At 45.8% G+C, this 19,552-nt stretch overlaps 1 protein-coding gene across 2 annotated transcripts in view; it reads left to right on the forward strand.

The window, feature by feature from the left end:
* The first annotated feature begins 370 nt into the window (after nucleotides 1-370).
* LOC132395817 (SH2B adapter protein 2) overlaps nucleotides 371-19,552 on the forward strand; it is a 155,111-nt gene continuing 135,929 nt past the window's right edge. The window contains exons 1-2 of one of the 2 annotated variants that reach the window (XM_059972902.1): nucleotides 371-412; nucleotides 10,136-10,271. The gene's annotated coding sequence lies outside the window, so the exon portion shown is untranslated. Of the gene's footprint in view, nucleotides 413-478; nucleotides 591-10,135; nucleotides 10,272-19,552 lie in introns of those variants that run through there. The other variant, XM_059972900.1, reaches the window with a different exon arrangement.

The raw sequence follows: 19,552 nt of genomic DNA on the forward strand, positions 1-19,552 counted from the left end.
CACCCACTATCTGGAGGTGGCGGTCAGACCGAGCGGCGCGGGACCCTGGCAGAGCCAGGGGGAGCAGACCTGGGGCGAACGGGTCTCCTTTCCCCAGCAATCGACTCCGGGGACAGTTGAGAACAGGGGGTTTGGAACGGTTGGAGGCGGTAGGGGTCTCCCCTTTCCCAGATGATCAGTTCTGAAGATGGGACAACCTCCGCTCTTCACGGTTACCGACACAGAGGATGCAAACATGGTTATGTAATTTCCAATGGCCAGGCTGTCTCTTCATTGGTCAGATCACATGTCCATCTATAGCTTAAAACCAATAGGAAAGGAGCGGCTCCCGAGATACTGATTGGTAGGATACTGGCGGTCATTCGGTGTCGTCCCGAGATCCCGGCATCAGGGATGCGAAGAACGGCGGGAGGTGGGTCTGGGGTCCAGCGAGGAGAGTGGGCGCCGGGGAGGTGGGTACAAAGGGCTGCGGTTGAGAGAGCGACCTGATGTTCCCATCGCAGATCCGCCTCTTCTCCGAGGCTGGAGGGAACGGTCGCCGGGGTTGGGCCCGCGGACTCATCGGGAGCCAACACTTGGCACTGAACGCGGTAAATCCTGCTACCGGCTATTCATATCGGGAAACCACTGCCCGCTCCCCCTTCCCCCAGCGGGTGGTCCGGACCGGTGTAGCCGCCGTCTGATTCGAGTTCGTGTGGCAGACAGTCAGTGAGTGTTTCCATTCCGGGCAGAGAGCGTTTTCAGCCGGTTTCCCTCCTGCGAGGCTGATGTCGGAGTTGGGAAAAGATCCCTCGCTGCAGGTCGGGGCGAAAATTCCCCGCGGATCTACTGTTAATTTAATCCGTGACCAATCCTCGCACCGAGCCCCTCTACCTCCAGTTGTATGAGAGCCCCCATTCCCTCCCCTGTGTGTGGGAGTCGGGAACCCACTGTTCATGTATTATGCACATAAAGATCGTTCTTCCACCCTTCCCCCAGACTCCACCCAGTGGGCTTTCCCCCCACCCCCGTTACCCGGCCTGGGAGGGTGGCTCAGTCCGGTGAAGTGCCGGCAGTTGGTCTGTCGCTGCTTATCGAAGACATCGCTGTCCCTTGTATTTCACGCACGAACAACCGGGATCTGTCCTAGAAACACCCGGCCCCCGGTGTAGCCTTGACCTGACCACTGCCTTCTCTCCACACCCCTGCTGCAACCTGACAGGATTCTGGATGTACTGAACTCCCGTAAAATTGGGCGGCTTGTGCCACCCCCGCCCATCTCAGTGCCGACATCTCGGGAATCGGTCTAATTAACCTTCACTGCAAGTTGCACAAACCTTCACTCCATTGCACAAATATCCTTCCATTGACCAGAAGCCCAAGTGGGCAAAACTCAATCCAGACTAAGATTTAGTACAGGTGCAGTAGGAGTAAATTCCGTACTCCTTTATACAAATGATCCTGAATTGAAGACCAATATTTAGCTTCAAAGCCACCCACTGTACCTGCAGGCTTTTAGCCACTAATGTACAAGGACTCCTGTGTTATTACATCTTCCCTTTACACATTCTATCTCCATTCAGGGAACGTGTTATTGAACCAAAGTAGGTCTGAAACTAAACTGCATCTGCCATGCATTTGCTAATCACAAACTGTTTGCCTAGCTTTGTGTCATCTGCAAACTTGGATATCTTGAAAATACAAATCACTGCTGTGATCTATGATTAGCTGGTCTCCAGCACTGAACCCGAGGTATGGAACTGTTCACTTCCTGCCACCTGTAAAGTACACACGTCTTTGTAATCTGTCAACCAATCCTCAGTCCACACCAGTATATCACTTCCAGTCATGCACTGCAGTTTTGTAAGTCCAGATACTCCACACCATCTTCTTTTCTTCATATATCCTAATTACAGCAAATTCTCAAAATTGCAGTCAGTTTGTTAAGAATGATGTCCCATCACCTTGACCAATCCTGTTAATGCTTTTCAAAAGCTTTGTTCTATAGCAGATTCTTATATTCTGCCTTTTCAGGTACAGGTCTGGAATTTCCAGGTTTTTGTTTCTCTTTGGTGGAGGTTGCATTAGTAACTCTCCAATCTGTAGAATTGATCCAGTCTGAAGAATTTAAGAATACCATCAATTTATCCACTATTTCTTGGGCTTCTTCCTTTAGTCCATGGGCAAGTAGACCATCAAGACTTCCACTTTTGCTTTTCTAACACTAACTCACCCTGGGAAGTTTCTATGAGGGAAGACAGACAGACCCTCAGTTTCTGTTAGTTGCTCTGTTATTCCACTTCTCAGTTATACCCTCTGTTCCTGACTATTTTCACAATCTTCACATTTAATAGGATCTCCTGTGCTTAGCCAGTTTTAACCTGGTACATATTCAGGAGACCCAGCAAAGAGGGTGGAGGCCATGGGGATCAGTTGGCAAGACACAGGCAGCTGGAGGAAGAAGTGCTACTGAATTGTCCATGGTCATAAGATGGGCCTGTATATTGGGCCAGGAATCTCCTACCAACATCACTAATGTAAACCCCAGTTAATGAAACCACACTGGATCATTGAAACCAGTCAGCTCATTACTGGCTCTGGAAAGACCAGAGCAGAGATGGCATCCTTCAGTTCAGACTGAATGGGGACCTGTGGGTGCTGGAGTAAGTTGATGGGCTACAGAACTGGTGGGGAGGAAAGACCAAGAGTATTGTGAGAGCAGGGTAGAGAGTCTTTGATGGAATGTATGTCCCAAGAGACAGAGGCCCAAGTGCTGAACCTGTTGCTATCTTGTGCCAGTAGGGAAAGAGTGGGATGGTCCTAGGGAATTGCAACAGAGACTGTCGAAGTGAGTTCTGTTCATGTGACAGTGTCTGGATCCGGAGTGAGGAATGGAACCATTGTGAAAGAGGAAAGAAATGAAGTTAATATCTGGGGCAGGACATAACTAATGAGGAAGTGTAAACTCAGTTTGCATCTAATTTGTGGAAGTACAAGTGTACTGAAACCCATGATCAGGGAGTGGTTGGCTGGTGTATCAAGTTTCATTGAGTCCTGACCACAACAGAGAGACCCATTAAGGGAAGGTCACCCTCCTAATGAAGCATTCATGCCACAGTGGGGGGCAATCATTTTCTGTATTCTCACCAGCTTTGGTGATTTTTAACCCTCTGTGTTCAAACTTGTTTTACTTTCTTGCTATAGTTGTTGAGGTTATTTTGCGAGGATTTGATTAGCTGGCAAGTGTCAGCATACAAGGGTTTCTTACGTTATCTGTGCTGACTGAACTGATTTAGTGCTGAGTTAAGAGTTTTATGTTGTGTTGGGTTGCTGCAAGGGTGTTTCAGAAGCAATCAGACTTTTATGAGATGTGCAGTCACTCTGCTGGTGATGCATTTTATTACATTTCATTAAAGCTTCAGAGATATAGAGGGATATGCATACCTGACTTACAGACACCCTTTTCAAATGAAAATGCTCCTATGTGTATCAATAAATCAAAAAGTCCAGCGTTTATTTGTTAATACCGTCAACGGAGCTAGTTTCCTTTCCACCTGTAGCAGTTAATTTTATCAGTCTTGTGTGCTTTTGATGTCATACTACAGATGTGTGGTTATTGTGTTGTGATTTTTGTGGATCCTTTGTTACCCAAATGAGCTGTACATTTAACACACATTTCTGTGATTCCAATAACATTTAAAATGAATAAAATTCATTTGGGCCTAACTGGACAGTGCCACCAGGCAGAATCTGGAGTTGTGCAAAAGAAATTCATCAGAATTATCCTAGAATTTAAGGACTGTATTTACAACAATAGGGCGATCTGTTCATTCTCTCAGGACAGAATAAAGTATGAGTCTTGAACTGAGATCTGGTTTGACTGAGGTGTTTAGGATAATTAAATACTAGTAAAGTTTCTTCAAATGTAATTGTTCGGAGTAAGTCCTGAATGTGTTGCTGTGTAGGTGGCAGTATTTGATGGCACTCCTGTGCACCCTTTGACATGTTAGAGGGTGTGGGACTGACAATGTTTACATTGTCCAGCAGCAATGTGCCTGCCATGTGCCAGTGACCAATCACCTAGAGATATTCTGGCCACACAACAACATAAAATGGAGCATAATCTACACCATGGGAGATGGTTTAAGCTGAGCAAAAGTGAGATGTTGTACTTTTGTGAGGTCAAGTAAGAGCACCAAAGTACATAAAGTCCAAGTCCATACAGATGATTGGGAAAGTTTTAAGGAACAGCAGATCTTAACTAAAAAAGCAATACGAAGAGAAAAAATCAGGTATGAGCTCAGTCTAGCCAGGAATATAAAAGGGGATAGCAAAAGCTTTTTTAGCTATGTGAAGAGAAAGAAGATAGTTAAGAACAATGTTGGCCCCTTGAAGAATGAATTGGGAGAAATTGTTATGGGAAACAGGGAAATGGCAACAGAATTTAATGCATACTTTAGATCTGTCTTCACCAGGGAGGACACAAGCAATCTCCCAGATGTATGGATGGGCCAGGGTCATAAGATATCAGAGGAATTGAGACAGATTGACATTAGGAAAGAAACTGTGATGACTAGACTGGTAGGACTGAAGGCTAATAAATCCCCGGGTCCAGATGGTCTGCATCCGAGGGTTCTAAAAGAGGTGGCTCAGGAAATTGCGGATGCATTGGTGATCATTTTCCAATGTTCCTTAGATTCAGGATCAGTTCCTGAAGATTGGAGAGTGGCTAATGTTGTCCCACTTTTCAAGAAGGGAGGGAAGGAGAAAACGGAGAACTATCGCCTAATGTCAGTCGTGGGGAAGATGCTTGAATCCGTTATTAAGGACGAAATAGTGGCACATCTAGATGGCAGAAATAGGATTAGGCCGAGCCAGCATGGATTTACCAAGGGCAAATCATGCTTGACTAATCTGTTGGAGTTTTTTGAGGGTGTAACAAGGATGTTAGACGAGGGTAAGCCAGTGGATGTTGTGTACCTAGATTTTCAGAAGGCATTCGATAAGGTGCCACATAGGAGATTGGTGAGTAAAATCAGAGCTCATGGCATTGGGGGCAGGGTTTCAACATGGATAGAAAACTGGTTGGCAGATAGAAAGCAAAGGGTAGCAGTGAATGGGTGTTTCTCGGACTGGCTGGAGGTGACTAGTGGGGTACCACAGGACTCTGTATTGGGACCACAGCTCTTCACTATTTATGTCAATGATTTAGATGAGGGCATTGAAAGCTATATCAGCAAGTTTGCTGACGATACTAAACTGGGTGGCATTGTGACATGCGAAGAGGACGTTAGGAGAATACAGGGAGACTTGGATAGGCTGAGTGAGTGGGCAGATACTTGGCAGATGTCATTCAATGTGAATAAATGTGAAGTTATCCACTTTGGAAGCAGGAACAAGAGGGCAGAGTATTGTCTGAATGGTGTCGAGTTAGGTAAGGGAGAAATGCAAAGAGACCTAGGAGTCCTAGTTCACCAGTCAATGAAGGTGAATGAGCAAGTGCAACAGGCAGTAAAGAGGGCAAATGGAATGTTGGCCTTTGTTACAAGGGGAATTGAATACAAGAGCAAGGATGTTCTTTTGCATTTGTACAGGGCCCTGGTGAGACCACACCTGGAATATTGTGTACAGTTTTGGTCTCCAGGTTTAAGGAAGGACATTCTGGCAATTGAGGAAGTGCAGCGTAGATTCACTAGGTTGATTCCTGGGATGGCAGGGCTGTCTTACGCAGAGAGATTGGAGAGATTGGGCTTGTACACGCTGGAATTGAGGAGATTGAGAGGGGATCTGATTGAAACGTTTAAGATAATTAAAGGATTTGATAGGATTGAGGCAGGAAATATGTTCCAGATGTTGGGAGAGTCCAGTACCAGAGGGCATGGATTGAGAATAAGAGGTCAGTTATTTAAAACAGAGTTGAGGAAGAGCTTCTTCTCCCAGAGAGTTGTGGAGGTGTGGAATGCACTGCCTCGGAAGACGGTGGAGGCCAATTCTCTGGATGCTTTCAAGAAGGAGCTAGATAGATATCTGATGGATAGGGGAATCAAGGGATATGGGGACAAGGCAGGGACTGGGTATTGATAGTGTATGATCAGCCATGATCTCAGAATGGCGGTGCAGACTCAAGGGGCCGAATGGTCTACTTCTGCACCTATTGTCTATTGTCTATTGTCTATAACTGGTTGAAAAGCAGTCATGCAAGCAGATAAGGTGATATGTTGGGAAGAAGGTTTTCTGTGCTCGGTGTCAGGTCTGGGAAGTCCTGGAAACTCCCAGTCTCCCAGGCAGCCACATCTGCACCAGATTGGTACTGTTGGGGGATACAGACTACCTGAGGGAAGCAACAGTAGTCGTGCCTTTGGCACAGAGTCAGACCCTGTGGCTCAGAAGGGGAGGGAAAGGAAGAGGATGGCAGCAGTGATAGGGGACTCTATAGTTAGGGGGTTAGACAGGCAATTCTGTGGACGCAGGAAAGAAACACGGATGGTAGTTTGCCTCCCAGGTGCCAGGGTCCGGGATGTTTCTGATTGCGTCCATGATATCTTGAAGAGCGAAGGAGAACAGCCAGAGGTTATGGTACATATTGGTACCGATGATATAGGTAGGAAAAGGGAGGAGGTCCTGAAAACAGACTACAGGGAGTTAGGAAGGAAGTTGAGAAGCAGGACCTCAAAGGGATTACTACCTGTGTCAAGTGACAGTGAGTATAGGAATAGAGTGAGATGGAGGATAAATGCGTGGTTGAGGGATTGGAGCAGGGGGCAGGGATTCAGATTTCTGGATCATTGGAACCTCTTTTGGGGCAGGTGTGACCTGAACAAAAAAGGACGGGTTGCACTTGAATCCCAAGGGGACCAATATCCTGGCGGGGAGGTTTGCTAAGGCTATTGGAGAGAGTTTAAACTAAAATTGCTGGGGGTGGGAACTGAACTGAAGTGACGGAGGAAAGGGAGGTTGGCTCATAAATAGAGAAAGCTTGGAGACAGTGCACAAAGCAGGTGATAGAGAAGGGACACGCTCAGACCGATGGTTTGAGATGTGTCTATTTTAATGCAAGGAGTATTATGAACAAAGCGGATGAGCTTAGAGCATGGATCAGCACTTGGAGCTATGATGTTGTGGCCATTACAGAGACTTGAAGGGTGCAGGGATAGGAATGCTAACTGCCCACCCAATAGTAACAGGGACATTGAAGAGCAGATAGGGAGATAGATTCTGCAAAAGTGTAATAGCAGGGTTGTTGTGGTGGGAAATTTTAATTTCCCAAATATTGATTGGCATCTTCCTAGAGTGAGGGGTTGAGATGGGATGGAGTTTGTTTGGTGTGTTCAGGAAGGTTTCTTGACACAGTATGGAGATAAGCCTACAAGAGAAGAGGCTGCATTTATTCTGGTATTGGGAAATGAGCCTGGTCAGATATCAGGTCTCTCAGTGGGAGAGCATTTTGGAGATAGTGATCACAATTCTATCTCCTTTACCATAGCATTGGAGAGAGATAGGAAAAGACAAGTTAGGGAAACGTTTAAATGGAGTAAGAAGAAATGTGAGGCTATCAGGCAGGAACTTGGAAGCATTAATTAAAAACATATGTTCTCAGAGAAACATAGGGAAGAAATGTGGCAGATGTTCAGGGGATATTTGCGTGCAATTCTGCATAGGTACATTCCAGTGAGACAGGGAAAGAATGGTAAGGTACAGGAGCTATGGTGTACAAAGGCTGTTGTAAATTAATGCAATGGTGAGGCCGAATTTGGAGTATTGTGAGCAATTTTGGTCACCTAATTACAGGAAGGATACTAATAAGGTTGAAAGAGTGCAGAGAAGGTTTGCAAGGATGTTGCCGGGACTTGAGAAACTGAGTTATAGAGAAAGGTTGAATAGGTTAGGACTTTATTCCCTGGAGCATAGAAGAATGAGGGGAGATTTGATAGAGATATATAAAATTATGATGGGTATAGATAGAGTGAATGCAGGCAGGCTTTTTCCACTGAGCATACGGTTAAGGGTGAAGGGAAAAAGTTTAAAGGCAACATTGGGGGGGGGGGGGGGGCTTCTTCACGCAGAGAGTGGTGGGAGTGTGGAATGAGCTGCCAGATGAAGTGGTAAATACGGGCTCATTTTTAACATTTAAGAAAAACTTGGACAGGTACATGGATGAAAGGAGTATGGAGGGATATGGTCCAGGTGCAGGTCAGTGGGACTAGGCAGAAAAATGGTTCGGCACAGCCAAGAAGGGCCAAAAGGCCTGTTTCTGTGCTGTAATGTTCTATAATTATATGGTTCTAAATCTAGTCAAGAAGAAAAGAAGAGCTTACGAAAGGTTCAAAAAACGAGGTAATGATAAAGATCTAGAAGATTATAAGGCTAGCAGGAAGGACCTTAAGAGTGAAGTTAGGAGAGTCAGAAGGGGCCATGAGAAGGCCTTGGTGGACAGGATTAAGGAAAGCCCCAAGGCATTCTACAAGTATGTGAAGAGCAGGAGGATAAGATGTGAGAGAATAGGACCAATCAAGTGTGACAATGTAAAAGTGTGTATAGAACTGGAGGAGATAGCAGAGGTACCTAATGAGTACTTTGCTTCAGTATTCACTGTGGAAAAGGACTGAAAAGCTTGAGAATGTAGATATTACGGAAGAGGATGTTTTGGAGCTTTTGGAAAGCATCAAGTTGGATAAGTCACCAGGACCGGACAGGATGTACCCCAGGCTACCGTGGGAAACAAGGGAGGAGACTGCTGAGCCTCCGGCGATGATCTTTGCATCATCAATGAGGACAGGAGAGGTTCTGGAGGATTGGAGGGTTGCAGATGTTGTTTCCTTATTTGAGGATGCGACTAAACACATTGATGAAGGTGGAACCGTAGATGCAGTGTATATGGATTTCAGCAAGGCATTTGATAAGGTATCCAGTGCAAGGTTTATTGAGAAAGTAAGGAGGCATGGGATCCAAGGGGATCTTGCTTTGTGATTCCAGAACTAGCTTACCCATGGAAGGCAAAGAGTGGTTGTAGACGGGTCATATTCTGCATGGAGGTCAGTGACCAGTGGTGTGCCTCAGGGATCTGTTCTGGGACCCTTGCACTTGGTGATTTTTATAAATGACCTGGATGAGGAAGTGCAGGGATGGGTTAGTAAATTTGCTGATGACTCAAAGGTTGAGGGTGTTGTGGATAGTGTGGAGGGCTGTCAGAGGTTACAGCGGGACATTGATAGGATGTAAAACTGGGCTGAGAAGTGGCAGATGGAGTTCAACCCAGATAAGTGTGAAGTGGTTCATTTTGGTAGGTCAAATATGATGGCAGAATATAGTATTAATGGTAAGACGCTTGACAGTGTGGAGGATCAGAGGGATCTTGGGGTCTGAATCCAAAGGACGCTCAAAGCAGCTGCACATGTTGACTCTGTGGTTAAGAAGGCGTATGATGTATTGGCTTTCATTAATCGTGGAATTAAATTTAGGAGCTGAGAGGTAATGTTGCAGGTATATAGGACCCTGGTCAGACCCCACTTGGAGTACTGTGCTCAGTTCTGGTTGCCTCACTACAGGAAGGATGTGGAAACCATAGAAAGGGTGCAGAGGAGATTTACGAGGATGTTGCCTGGATTGGGCAGCATGCCTTATGAAAACAGGTTAAGTGAACTCGGCCTTTTCTCCTGGGAGCGATGGAGGATGAGAGGTGACCTGATAGAGGTGTATAAGATGATGGGAGGCATTGATCATGTGGATAGCCAGAGGCTTTTTTCCAGGGCTGAAGTGGTTGCCACAAGAGGACACAGGTTTAAGGAGCTGGGGAGTAGGTACAGAGGAGATGTCAGGGTAAGTTTTTTATTCAGAGAGTGGTGAGTGTGTGGAATGGGCTGCCGGCAATGGTGGTGGAGGTGGATATGACAGGGAGAGAGAGACTTTTGGATAGGTACATGGAGCTTAGAAAAATAGAGGGCTGTGGGTAACCCTGGTAATTAGTGTGAAGCCCTGAACAGAAAGCACAGCCAGTGCTCATAGTGTTACCACTCAGATTGGCACCATCACTGCGCAGTGGGCTTGCAGGAATGATGTGTTCTCAGCACCTGCTCCACATGGTGTGTTTGTGGATTGCTCTGATGTTGCTTGTCTATGTCTGTCCAGAACTGAAAGTTCTCTCTATTTTGTGCTGCAGCAGGTGACCATGTAATGCTGTGTACAGAATGTGTGCAGGAGCTCTCGGACACCCAGCGTCTGCCGCCACACGTATAGAAAACTTTGCTTGACCAGGATGGCCAAAGGAAATGTAGGACTTCAACCACCTTCAGTTTGTGAGTTTCTCTGTCTTTTACATGATGGGGTGGGAGTTCAGGACTCTTCGGCAGTCCATTGCTGGGCTTGTTGCTGCACCCTCACACTGTCCATGACAGTGGAAATGCTGATTGCTTGCGGCTCTCTGTGTCAATCACTTCTATCACAAAGTGTTATGTTCAATCACCCTAATAGTCATTTCTTTTCCCTCATTCCTCTCTCTAGGACCACTGCAACTTGATGATCGCTTGAAACTGGATCCCAGCCAAACAAAATTTATTTATTTTAAATGTGTGTCTCTACAAGGTTTTCTTGTTTGTGTGGATCAGTCTTTAGTTCTTTGAGCCTTGACAGACTCATTCCAGATGGATTTCCAGAAGGCGTTGGATAAGAGACTTATAAATGCATGGAGTCGGAGGAAGTGAATTGGCATGGATAGTGGATTGGTTAACCAATAGAAGGCAGAGAGTTGGTATAAATGGGTGTTTCTCCCGTTAGCAGTCAGTGGTGAGTGGGGTGCCACAGGGGTCAGTGCTGGGCCCACAGCTGTTTACCATTTACATTGATGATTTCGAAGACGGGACTGACTGTAGCGTAGCAAAATTTGCTGATGACACTAAACTGAGTGGAAAAGCAAATTGTACAGAGGATGTGGAGAGTCTGGAGAGGGATATAGATAGGTTAAGTGAGTGGGCCAAGGTCTGGCAGATGGAATACAACACTGGTAAATGTGAGATCATCCACTTTGGAAGGAATAATAAAAGAGCAGATTATTATTTAAATAGTGAAAGATTGCAGCATGCTGTTGTGCAGAGGAACTTGAGAGTACTTGTGCATGAATCACAAAAAGTTGGCTTGCAGGTACAACAAGTTATTAAGAAGACAAACAGAATGTTGGCCTTCATTTCTAGAGGGATTGAATTCAAGAGCAGGGAGGTCATGCTACAACTATACAGGGTACTGGTGAGGCCACACCTGGAGTACTGTGTGCAGTTCTGGTCTCCATACTCAAGGAAGGATATACTGATTTTGGAGGCAGTGCAGAGGAGGTTCACCAGGTTGATTCCAGAGATGAAGGGGTTAACCTGTGAGGAGAGTTTGAGTCGCCTGGGACTATACTCTCTGGAGTTCAGAAGAATGAGAGGGGATCTTATAGAAACATACAAAATTTTGAAAGGGATAGATAAGGTAGAAGTAGGAAAGTTGTTTCCATTTGCAGGTGAGACTAGAACTAGGGGACATTGCCTCAAGATTCAGGAGAAAAGATTTAGGATGGAGATGAGGAGAATGGTGGTGAATCTGTGGAATTCTCTGCCCAGGGAAGCATTTGAGGCTTCTTCACTAAATACATTTAAGATCCAGTTAGATGGGTTTTTACATAGTAAGGGATTTAAGGGCTATGGGGAAAAGGCAGGTAGATGCAGTTGAGCTTATGGACAGATCAGCCATGATCTTATTGAATGGTGGGGCAGGCTGTATGGGCCAGATGGTCTACTCCTGCTCTTACGTTCTAATCTGTCAGTCTTTATTGGCAAAGCATCAGATGAGAGCAGAAACTTGGCAAAAAGAGTGACAGGTTATGGTCTCACCCAGTGTTGGAAAGAGGTGGAGATTTTGTTCAATGATGGGATTTCCTGCCAGTGTCACTGAACATTCAGAAGCCTAACAACATTAAATAAGGTCATGTACTCCACATTGCTTTGGACACCAGGGGCTGGAGTGTAGGAGTGTGTGGTTGTATGGAATTGCTTTGATCTCTCTGTTGTGACTGCTGTTGTTTCTCTGTACATCAATAGTCTGTTCCTACTGTGACCTAATTTGATTGCAGGATCCTATCCGTGTGCTGTGTTTGTTTGATGCCTCCTCCACGACCCCTTGTCCTTTGCTCAGGCTACTTGATCCACTGAGTCCCACATTGCCACATCCCTGAGAAGCAATAGATTCAAGCTGTTGAATAAGAATGGGACGTGGGTGGGGGGGAGGGTTAGAAATGGGCAGGGGGTGGAGATGTTTAGAATGGGATAGAGCTGGGTACATTTAAGGAGGGGTAGTGTATATTTAGGGAGTGTTCAGGGAGGGGTAGGGGTGGGGGGTGTTTAGGGAGAGGGGATGTTTAGTGCAGAACAGGATGTGGGAAATGTTTTGAATGGAGCAAGAAGAAGGGGCAAAGGAGTTTAGGGAGGAGTGGGGTTGTGTGGATGTTTAGAATCAGGTGGGGGAGATGTTTGGAATGGGGGAATTTAGAGAGGGGTGAGGGCTGGAAATGTTTAGAATAGGGCAAGGGTGGATGCAGTTTAGAGGGGAGCTTAAACTGGACATGAGTGATATGGGATGTAAAGATAATTGATGTCTCCGAATTGATGGGCACACCTGGGGATCCTGACATTTGGATCAGGTGGGGTCACAACAGCTCTCAGTTGGATCTCCTTGGGCTGGATTTCCCTCAATCTCAGGAAGTTTCTGCAAGGTGGGCTGGGAATATGGGGAGTGTATGGCACTAACATCCATGGTGATGAAGTATTTTGAGAGGCTAGTGTTGAAGCATATCAGCTGCTGTTTGAATGTTGACTTGGATCTGCTCTAATTTGACAACTGACGTAACAGATCTACAGCAGATACCATCTTATTGGCTCTTCACACAACCCTGGAACATCTGGACAGCAGAGAGGCGTATATCAGGATGCCCTTTATCAATTACAGCTCGGCATTTAACACTATCATCCCCTCAGAACTAATCAGTAAACTCCGCAACCTAGGCTTCAATAACCTCTTATACAATTGGATCCTGGATTTCCTCACTTGTAGACCCCGGTCAGTTCAGGTTAGCAGAAACATCTCCTCCACAATAACCATCAGCACAGGAGCACTGCAGAGATGTGTACTTAGCTTCCTGCTTTATTCAAAGCATTGCTGCACACCTGAAGTTTGCAAAAGACTACCTGGATGTTCCAGAAAGCTTCTGGGACAATGTTCTATGGACAGATGAGACAAAGTTGAGCTTTTTGGCAGAAATGCACACTGCTATGTTTGGAGGAAAAAAGGCACTGCACACCAACATCAAAACCTCATCCCAACTGTGAAGCATGGTGGAAGAAGCATCATGGTTTGGGGCTGTTTTATTACCTCAGGGTCTGGACAGCTTGCAAACGTTGAGGGAAAAATTAATTCAAAATTGTATCAAGACATTTTTAAGTCAAGTCAAGTCACTTTTATTGTCATTTTGACCATAACTGCTGGTACAGTATATAATAAAAATGAGACATTTTTTTTAGGACCATATTGTTACATGACAGTACAAAAACTAGTCTGAACTATGTAAAAAACAACACAGAAAAAAACTACACTAGACTACAGATTTACCCAGGACTGCATAAAGTTCACAAAACAGGCATTACAATAAATAATAACCAAGACAATAGGGCAGTAAGGTGTCAGTCCAGGCTTTGGGTATTGAGGAGTCTGATAGCTTGGGCGAAGAAACTGTTAAATAGTCTGGTTATGAGAGCCTGAATGCTTTGGTGCCTTTTCCCAAACAGTAGGAGGGAGAAGAGTCATATGAGGGTGCGTGGGGTCCTTCATAATGCTGTTTGCTTTACGGATGCAGCGTGTAGTGTAAATGTTCATAATGGCAGGAAGATGATCTTCTCAGCTGACCTCACTATCCACTGCAGGGTCTTGCGATCCGAGATGGTACAATTTCCGAACCAGTCAGTGATGCAGCTGCTCAGGATGCTCTCAATACAACCCCTGTAGAATGTGATGAGGATGGGGGGTGGGAGATGGACTTCCCTCAGCCTTCGCAGAAAGTAGAGACGCTGCTGGGCTTTCTTTGCTATGGAGCTGGTGTTGAGGGACCAGGTGAGATTCTCCGCTAGGTGAACACCAAGAAATTTGGTGCTCTTTACGATCTCTACCGAGGAGCCGTTGATGTTCTGAGGGGAGTGGTTGCTCCGTGCCCTCCTGAAGTCAACAACCATCTCTTTTGTTTGTTCACATTCATAGACAGGTTGTTGGCTTTGCACCAGTCCGTTAGCCACTGCACCTCCTCTCTGTAAGCTGACTCGTTGTTCTTGCTGATGAGACCCACCACGGTCGTGTCATCGGTGAACTTTATGATGTGGTTCAAGCTGTGTGTTGCAGCACAGTTGTGGGTCAGCAGAGTGAACAGCAGCGGACTGAGCACACAGCCCGGGGGGGCCCTCGTGCTCAGTGTGATGGTGTTGGAGATGCTGCTCCCGATCCGGACTGACTGAGGTCTCCCAGTCAGGAAGTCTAGGATCCATTTGCAGAGGGGGGTGTTCAGGCCCAGTCGGCTCAGCTTTCCAATCAGCTTCTGAGGGATGATTGTGTTGAATGCTGAACTGAAGTCTATGAACAGCATCTGAACGTATGTGTCTTTTTTGTCCAGATGGGTTAGGGCCAGGTGGAGGGTGATGGCAATGGTGTTGTCTGTTGAGCGGTTGGGACGGTATGCAAACTGCAGGGGGTCCAGTGAGGGGGGCAGCAGGGTCTTGATATGCCTCATGATGAGCCTTTTGAAACACTTCATGATGATGGATGTGAGTGCAACGGGACGGTAGTCATTTAGGCAGAACACTGAAGACTTCATCCGCACGGGGACGATGGTGGCGGCCTTGAAACACGTTGGAATGGTGGTGCTGCTCAGGGAGATGTTGAAGATGTCAGTGAGGACATCTGCTAGCTGGTCTGCACATCCTCTGAGCACTCTACCAGGGATGTTGTCTGGTCCAGCAGCCTTCTGTGGGTTGACCCTGCACAGGGTTCTTCTCACATTGGCTCAGTGTGATGGTGTTGGAGATGCTGGAGAATGTCAGGGTAACGGCCTGTCACCTGGATGATGCAAAAAGATAATGTTCTGAAACACAAGAGTAAATGGTTTAAAAATAAGAAAATTTGTGTTTTGGAATGGCCAAGTCATAGCCCAGAGCTTAATTCAATTGAGATGCTGTGGCATGACCTGTGGCTGTTAATGTAAGGTATCTCAGATACATCGATGAACTGGAACAGTTTGTATGGAGGAATGGTCTAAAATTCCTATTCGCCATTGTGTATGTCTGATCAGCAGCTACAGGAAATGTGTGGTGGAAGTTATTGCTACTAAATGAGGTTCTACCAGTTATTAAAGGGGCCACATGTTTTTTTTCCAGCCTGGGGCCTGACGGAATATTCCCCAGGCTGCTCCACAAGGCAAGGGAAAAGATTGCTGAGCCTCTGGCTAGGATCTTTATGTCCTCGTTGTCCATGAGAATGGTACCGGAGGTTTGGAGGGAGGCGAATGTTGTCCCCTTGTTCAAAAAAGGTAGCAGGGATAGTCCGGGTAATTATCGACCAGTGAGCCTTACGTCTGTGGTGGGAAAGCTGTTGGAAAAGATTCTTAGAGATAGGATCTATGGGTACTTAGAGAATCATGGTCTGATCAGGGACAGTCAGCATGGCTTTGTGAAGGGCAGATCGTGTCTAACAAGCCTGACAGAGTTCTTTGAGGAGGTGACCAGGCATATAGATGAGGGTAGTGCAGTGGATATGATCTACATGGACTTTAGTTAGGCATTTGACAAGATTCCACACGGTAGGGTTATTCAGAAAGTCAGAAGGCATGGGATCCAGGGAAGTTTTGCCAGGTGGATTCAGAATTGGCTCACCGACAGAAAGCAGAGGGTTGTGGTGGAGGGAGTACATTCAGATTGGAGGGTTGTGACTAGTGGTGTCCCACAAGGATCAGTTCTGGGACCTCTACTTTTCATGAATTTTATTAACGACCTGGATGTGGGGGTGGAAGGTTGTGTTGGCAAGTTTGCAGACGACACAAAGGTTGGTGATGTTGTGGATAGTGTAGAGGATTGTCAAAGATTGCAGAGAGACATTGATAGGATACAGAAGTGGGCTGAGAAGTGGCAGATGCGGTTCAACCGAGAGAAGTGTGAGGTGGTACACCTTGGAAGGACAAGTTCCAAGGCAGAGTACAAAGTAAATGGCAGAATACTTGGTAGTGCGGAGGAGCAGAGGGATCTGGGAGTATATGTCCACAGATCCCTGAAACTTGCCTCACAGGTAGATAGGGTAGTTAAAGCTTATGGAGTGTTAGCCTTCATAAGTCAAGGGATAGAGTTGAAGAGTCGCGATGTAATGATATAGCTCTATAAAACTCTAGTTAGGCCACACTTGGAGTACTGTGTCCAGTTCTGGTCGCCTCACTATAGGAAGGATGTGGAAGCATTGGAAAAGGTACAGAGGAGATTTACCAGGATGCTGCCTGGTTTAGAGAGTATGCATTATGATCAGAAATTAAGGGAGCTCGGGCTTTACTCTTTGGAGAGGAGGAGGATGAGAGGAGACATGATAGAGGTGTACAAGATGTTAAGAGGAATAGATAGAGTGGACAGCCAGCACCTCTTCCCCAGGGCACCACTGCTCAGTACAAGAGGACATGGCTTTAAGGTAATGGGAGGGAAATTCAAGGGGGATATTAGAGGAAGGTTTTTTACTCAGAGAGTGGTTGGTGTGTGGAATGCACTGCCTGAGTCAGTGGTGAAGGCAGATACACTAGTGAAGTTTAAGAGACTACCAGACAGGTATATGGAGGAATTTCAGGTGGGGGGTTATATGGGAGGCAGGGTTTAAGTGTTGGCACAAGATTGTGGGCCGAAGGGCCTGTACAGTGCTGTACTATTCTATGTTCTATGTATCCGCCTCCACCACTCTCACCGGCAGCCCATTCCACAAGCTCACCACTCTCTGTGTTTATATTAAAAAAAAACTAACTTACCCCTGACATCTCCTCTGTACTTACTTACAAGCACTTTAAAACTTTTTCCCAGGGCTAGCCATTTCAGCCCTGGGTAAAAGCCTCTGTCTGTTGACATGATCAATGCCTCTCATCATATTGTACACCTCTATCAGGACATCTCTCATCCTCCGCTTCTGTAAGGAGAAAAGGGTGAGTTCACTCAATCTATTCTCATAATCTATCCTTTGCACCCTTTCTATGGTTCTCACATCCTTCCAGGAGTGAGGTGACTAGAACGGAGCACAGTACTCCAAGTGGGATCTGACCAGTGTTCTATATAGCTGCAACATTACCTCTCGGCTCTTAATCTCAATCCCATGATTGATGAAGGCCAATACACTGTATGCCTTCTTAACCACAGAGTCAACCTGCGCAGCAGCTTTGTGTGTCCTATGGACTCGGACCCCAAGATCCGTCTGATCCTCCACACTGCTAAGAGTCTTACCATTAACACTATGTTCTGCCATCATATTTGACCTACCAAAATGAACCACCTCACATTTACCTGGGTTGAACTCTATTGAAGAGTAGGGGTTTCAGAACAGATCCCTGAGGCACACCACTGGTCACTGACCTCCATGCAGAATATGACCCGTCTACAACCACTGTTTGCCTTCTGTGGGCAAGCCAGTTCTGGATCCACAAAGCGATGCCCCCTTGGATCCCATGCCTCCTTACTTTCTCAATAAGCCTTGCATGGGGTACCTTATCAAATGCCTTGCTGAAATCCATATACACTACATCTACTGCTCTACCTTCATCAATGTGTTTAGTCCATATAACCATATAACAATTACATCACGGAAACAAGCCATCTCGGCCCTTCTAGTCCGTGTTGAATGCTTACTCTCACGCTTAGTCACATCCTCAAAAAATCCAATCAGGCTAGGAAGGCACGACCTGCCTTTTGACAAAACCAAGCTGACTATCCCTAATCATATTATGCCTCTCCAAATGTTCATAAATCCTGCCTCTCAGGATCTTCTCCATCAACTTACTGACCACTGAAGTAAGACTCACAGGTCTATAATTTCCTGGGCTATCTCTACTCCCTTTCTCGGATAAATGCTGATTTATACTTGTGTGTACTGGACATGCCGCAGCCTACATCGTAACCCTGATTTTCACTTTTGTGTCACTCTACACTGTTGCGAGCATGCGTTGTTGTGCGCCAAAATGCTAGTTGGTGGTGGTGTTTCTATGCTACTGTGTTGAGTTTCTTCGTGAGAGACATGGACGAGGAAATGCATTTCAAACATTTTTGCATGTCGGCAGATAGATTTGACGATTTGATTCATCTATTTCGTATCAGTGTACGCACAGCCTACAGACGTGGCGGAGAAGAAGCAACAGGAAATGGGTAGGAGAAAATGTGATTCTACTAAGCAGACCAATCACAGTTGTTGCGGTCTGCGTTGCCGCGACTCACGAGTAACTTTTCTGGAGAGGTGCACGTCACCCTACAGCGTAAGGTACAGCGTAGGGTATGTGCTATCTATGGCGTAGATGTGATGCACAAGTATAAATCAGCCTTGAGGGAACAATATCTGCAACCCTCCAATCATCCGAAACCTGTCCCATCGCCGTTGATGATGCAAAGATCATCGCCAGAGGCTCAGCAATCTCCTCCCTCGCCTCCACAGTAGTCTGGGATACATCTCGTCTGGTCTTGTTAACTTATCCAACTTAATGCTTTCCAAAAGCTCCAGCACATCCTCTTTCTTAATATCTAAATGCTCAAGCATTTCAGTCCACTGTAAATCATCCCTACAATCCCCAAGATCCTTTTCTGTAGTGAATACTGAAGCAAAGAACTCATTAAGTACCTCTGCTATCTCCTCCAGTTCCATGCACACTTTCCCACTGTCACACTTGATTGGTCCTATTCTCACGTCTTATCCTCTTGCTCATCACATACTTGTAGAATGCCTTGCGGTTTTCTTTCTTTCTTTCTTTTTCAATCTTTTTTTTGAATTTTTCTAAAACAAATACATAATGGTCATAATAGTACAAAGGGAGTGGGATTACATTGTTGGCAATTAAAATGTGAGTAGAAACTATTGGACAAGTCTCTGGAACCGGAAGAGATGTACCCCAGGCTACTGTTGGAGGTGAGGGAAGAGATTGCTGAGCCTCTGGCAATGATCTTTGTATCATCAATGGGGATTGGAGGGTTGCAGACGTTGTTCCCTTATTCAAGAAAGGGATTAGAGATAGCCCAGGAAATTATAGACCAGTGAATTTTACTTCAGTGGTTGGTAAGTTGATGGAAAAGATCCCGAGAGGTGTCGTATGATTAGGAATAGTCAGCATGGCTTTGTCAAGGGCAGGTTGTGCCTTACGAGCCTGATTGAATTTTTTGAGGATGTGACTAAACATGTTGTTGAAGGTAGAGCAGTAGATGTAGTGTATATGGATTTCAGCAAGCCATTTGATAAGGTACCCCATGCAAGGCTTATTGAGAAAGTAAGGAGGCATGGGATCCAAGGGGAC

This window comes from Hypanus sabinus, chromosome 6, assembly GCF_030144855.1.
Source record: "Hypanus sabinus isolate sHypSab1 chromosome 6, sHypSab1.hap1, whole genome shotgun sequence".
NCBI lineage: Eukaryota > Metazoa > Chordata > Chondrichthyes > Myliobatiformes > Dasyatidae > Hypanus > Hypanus sabinus.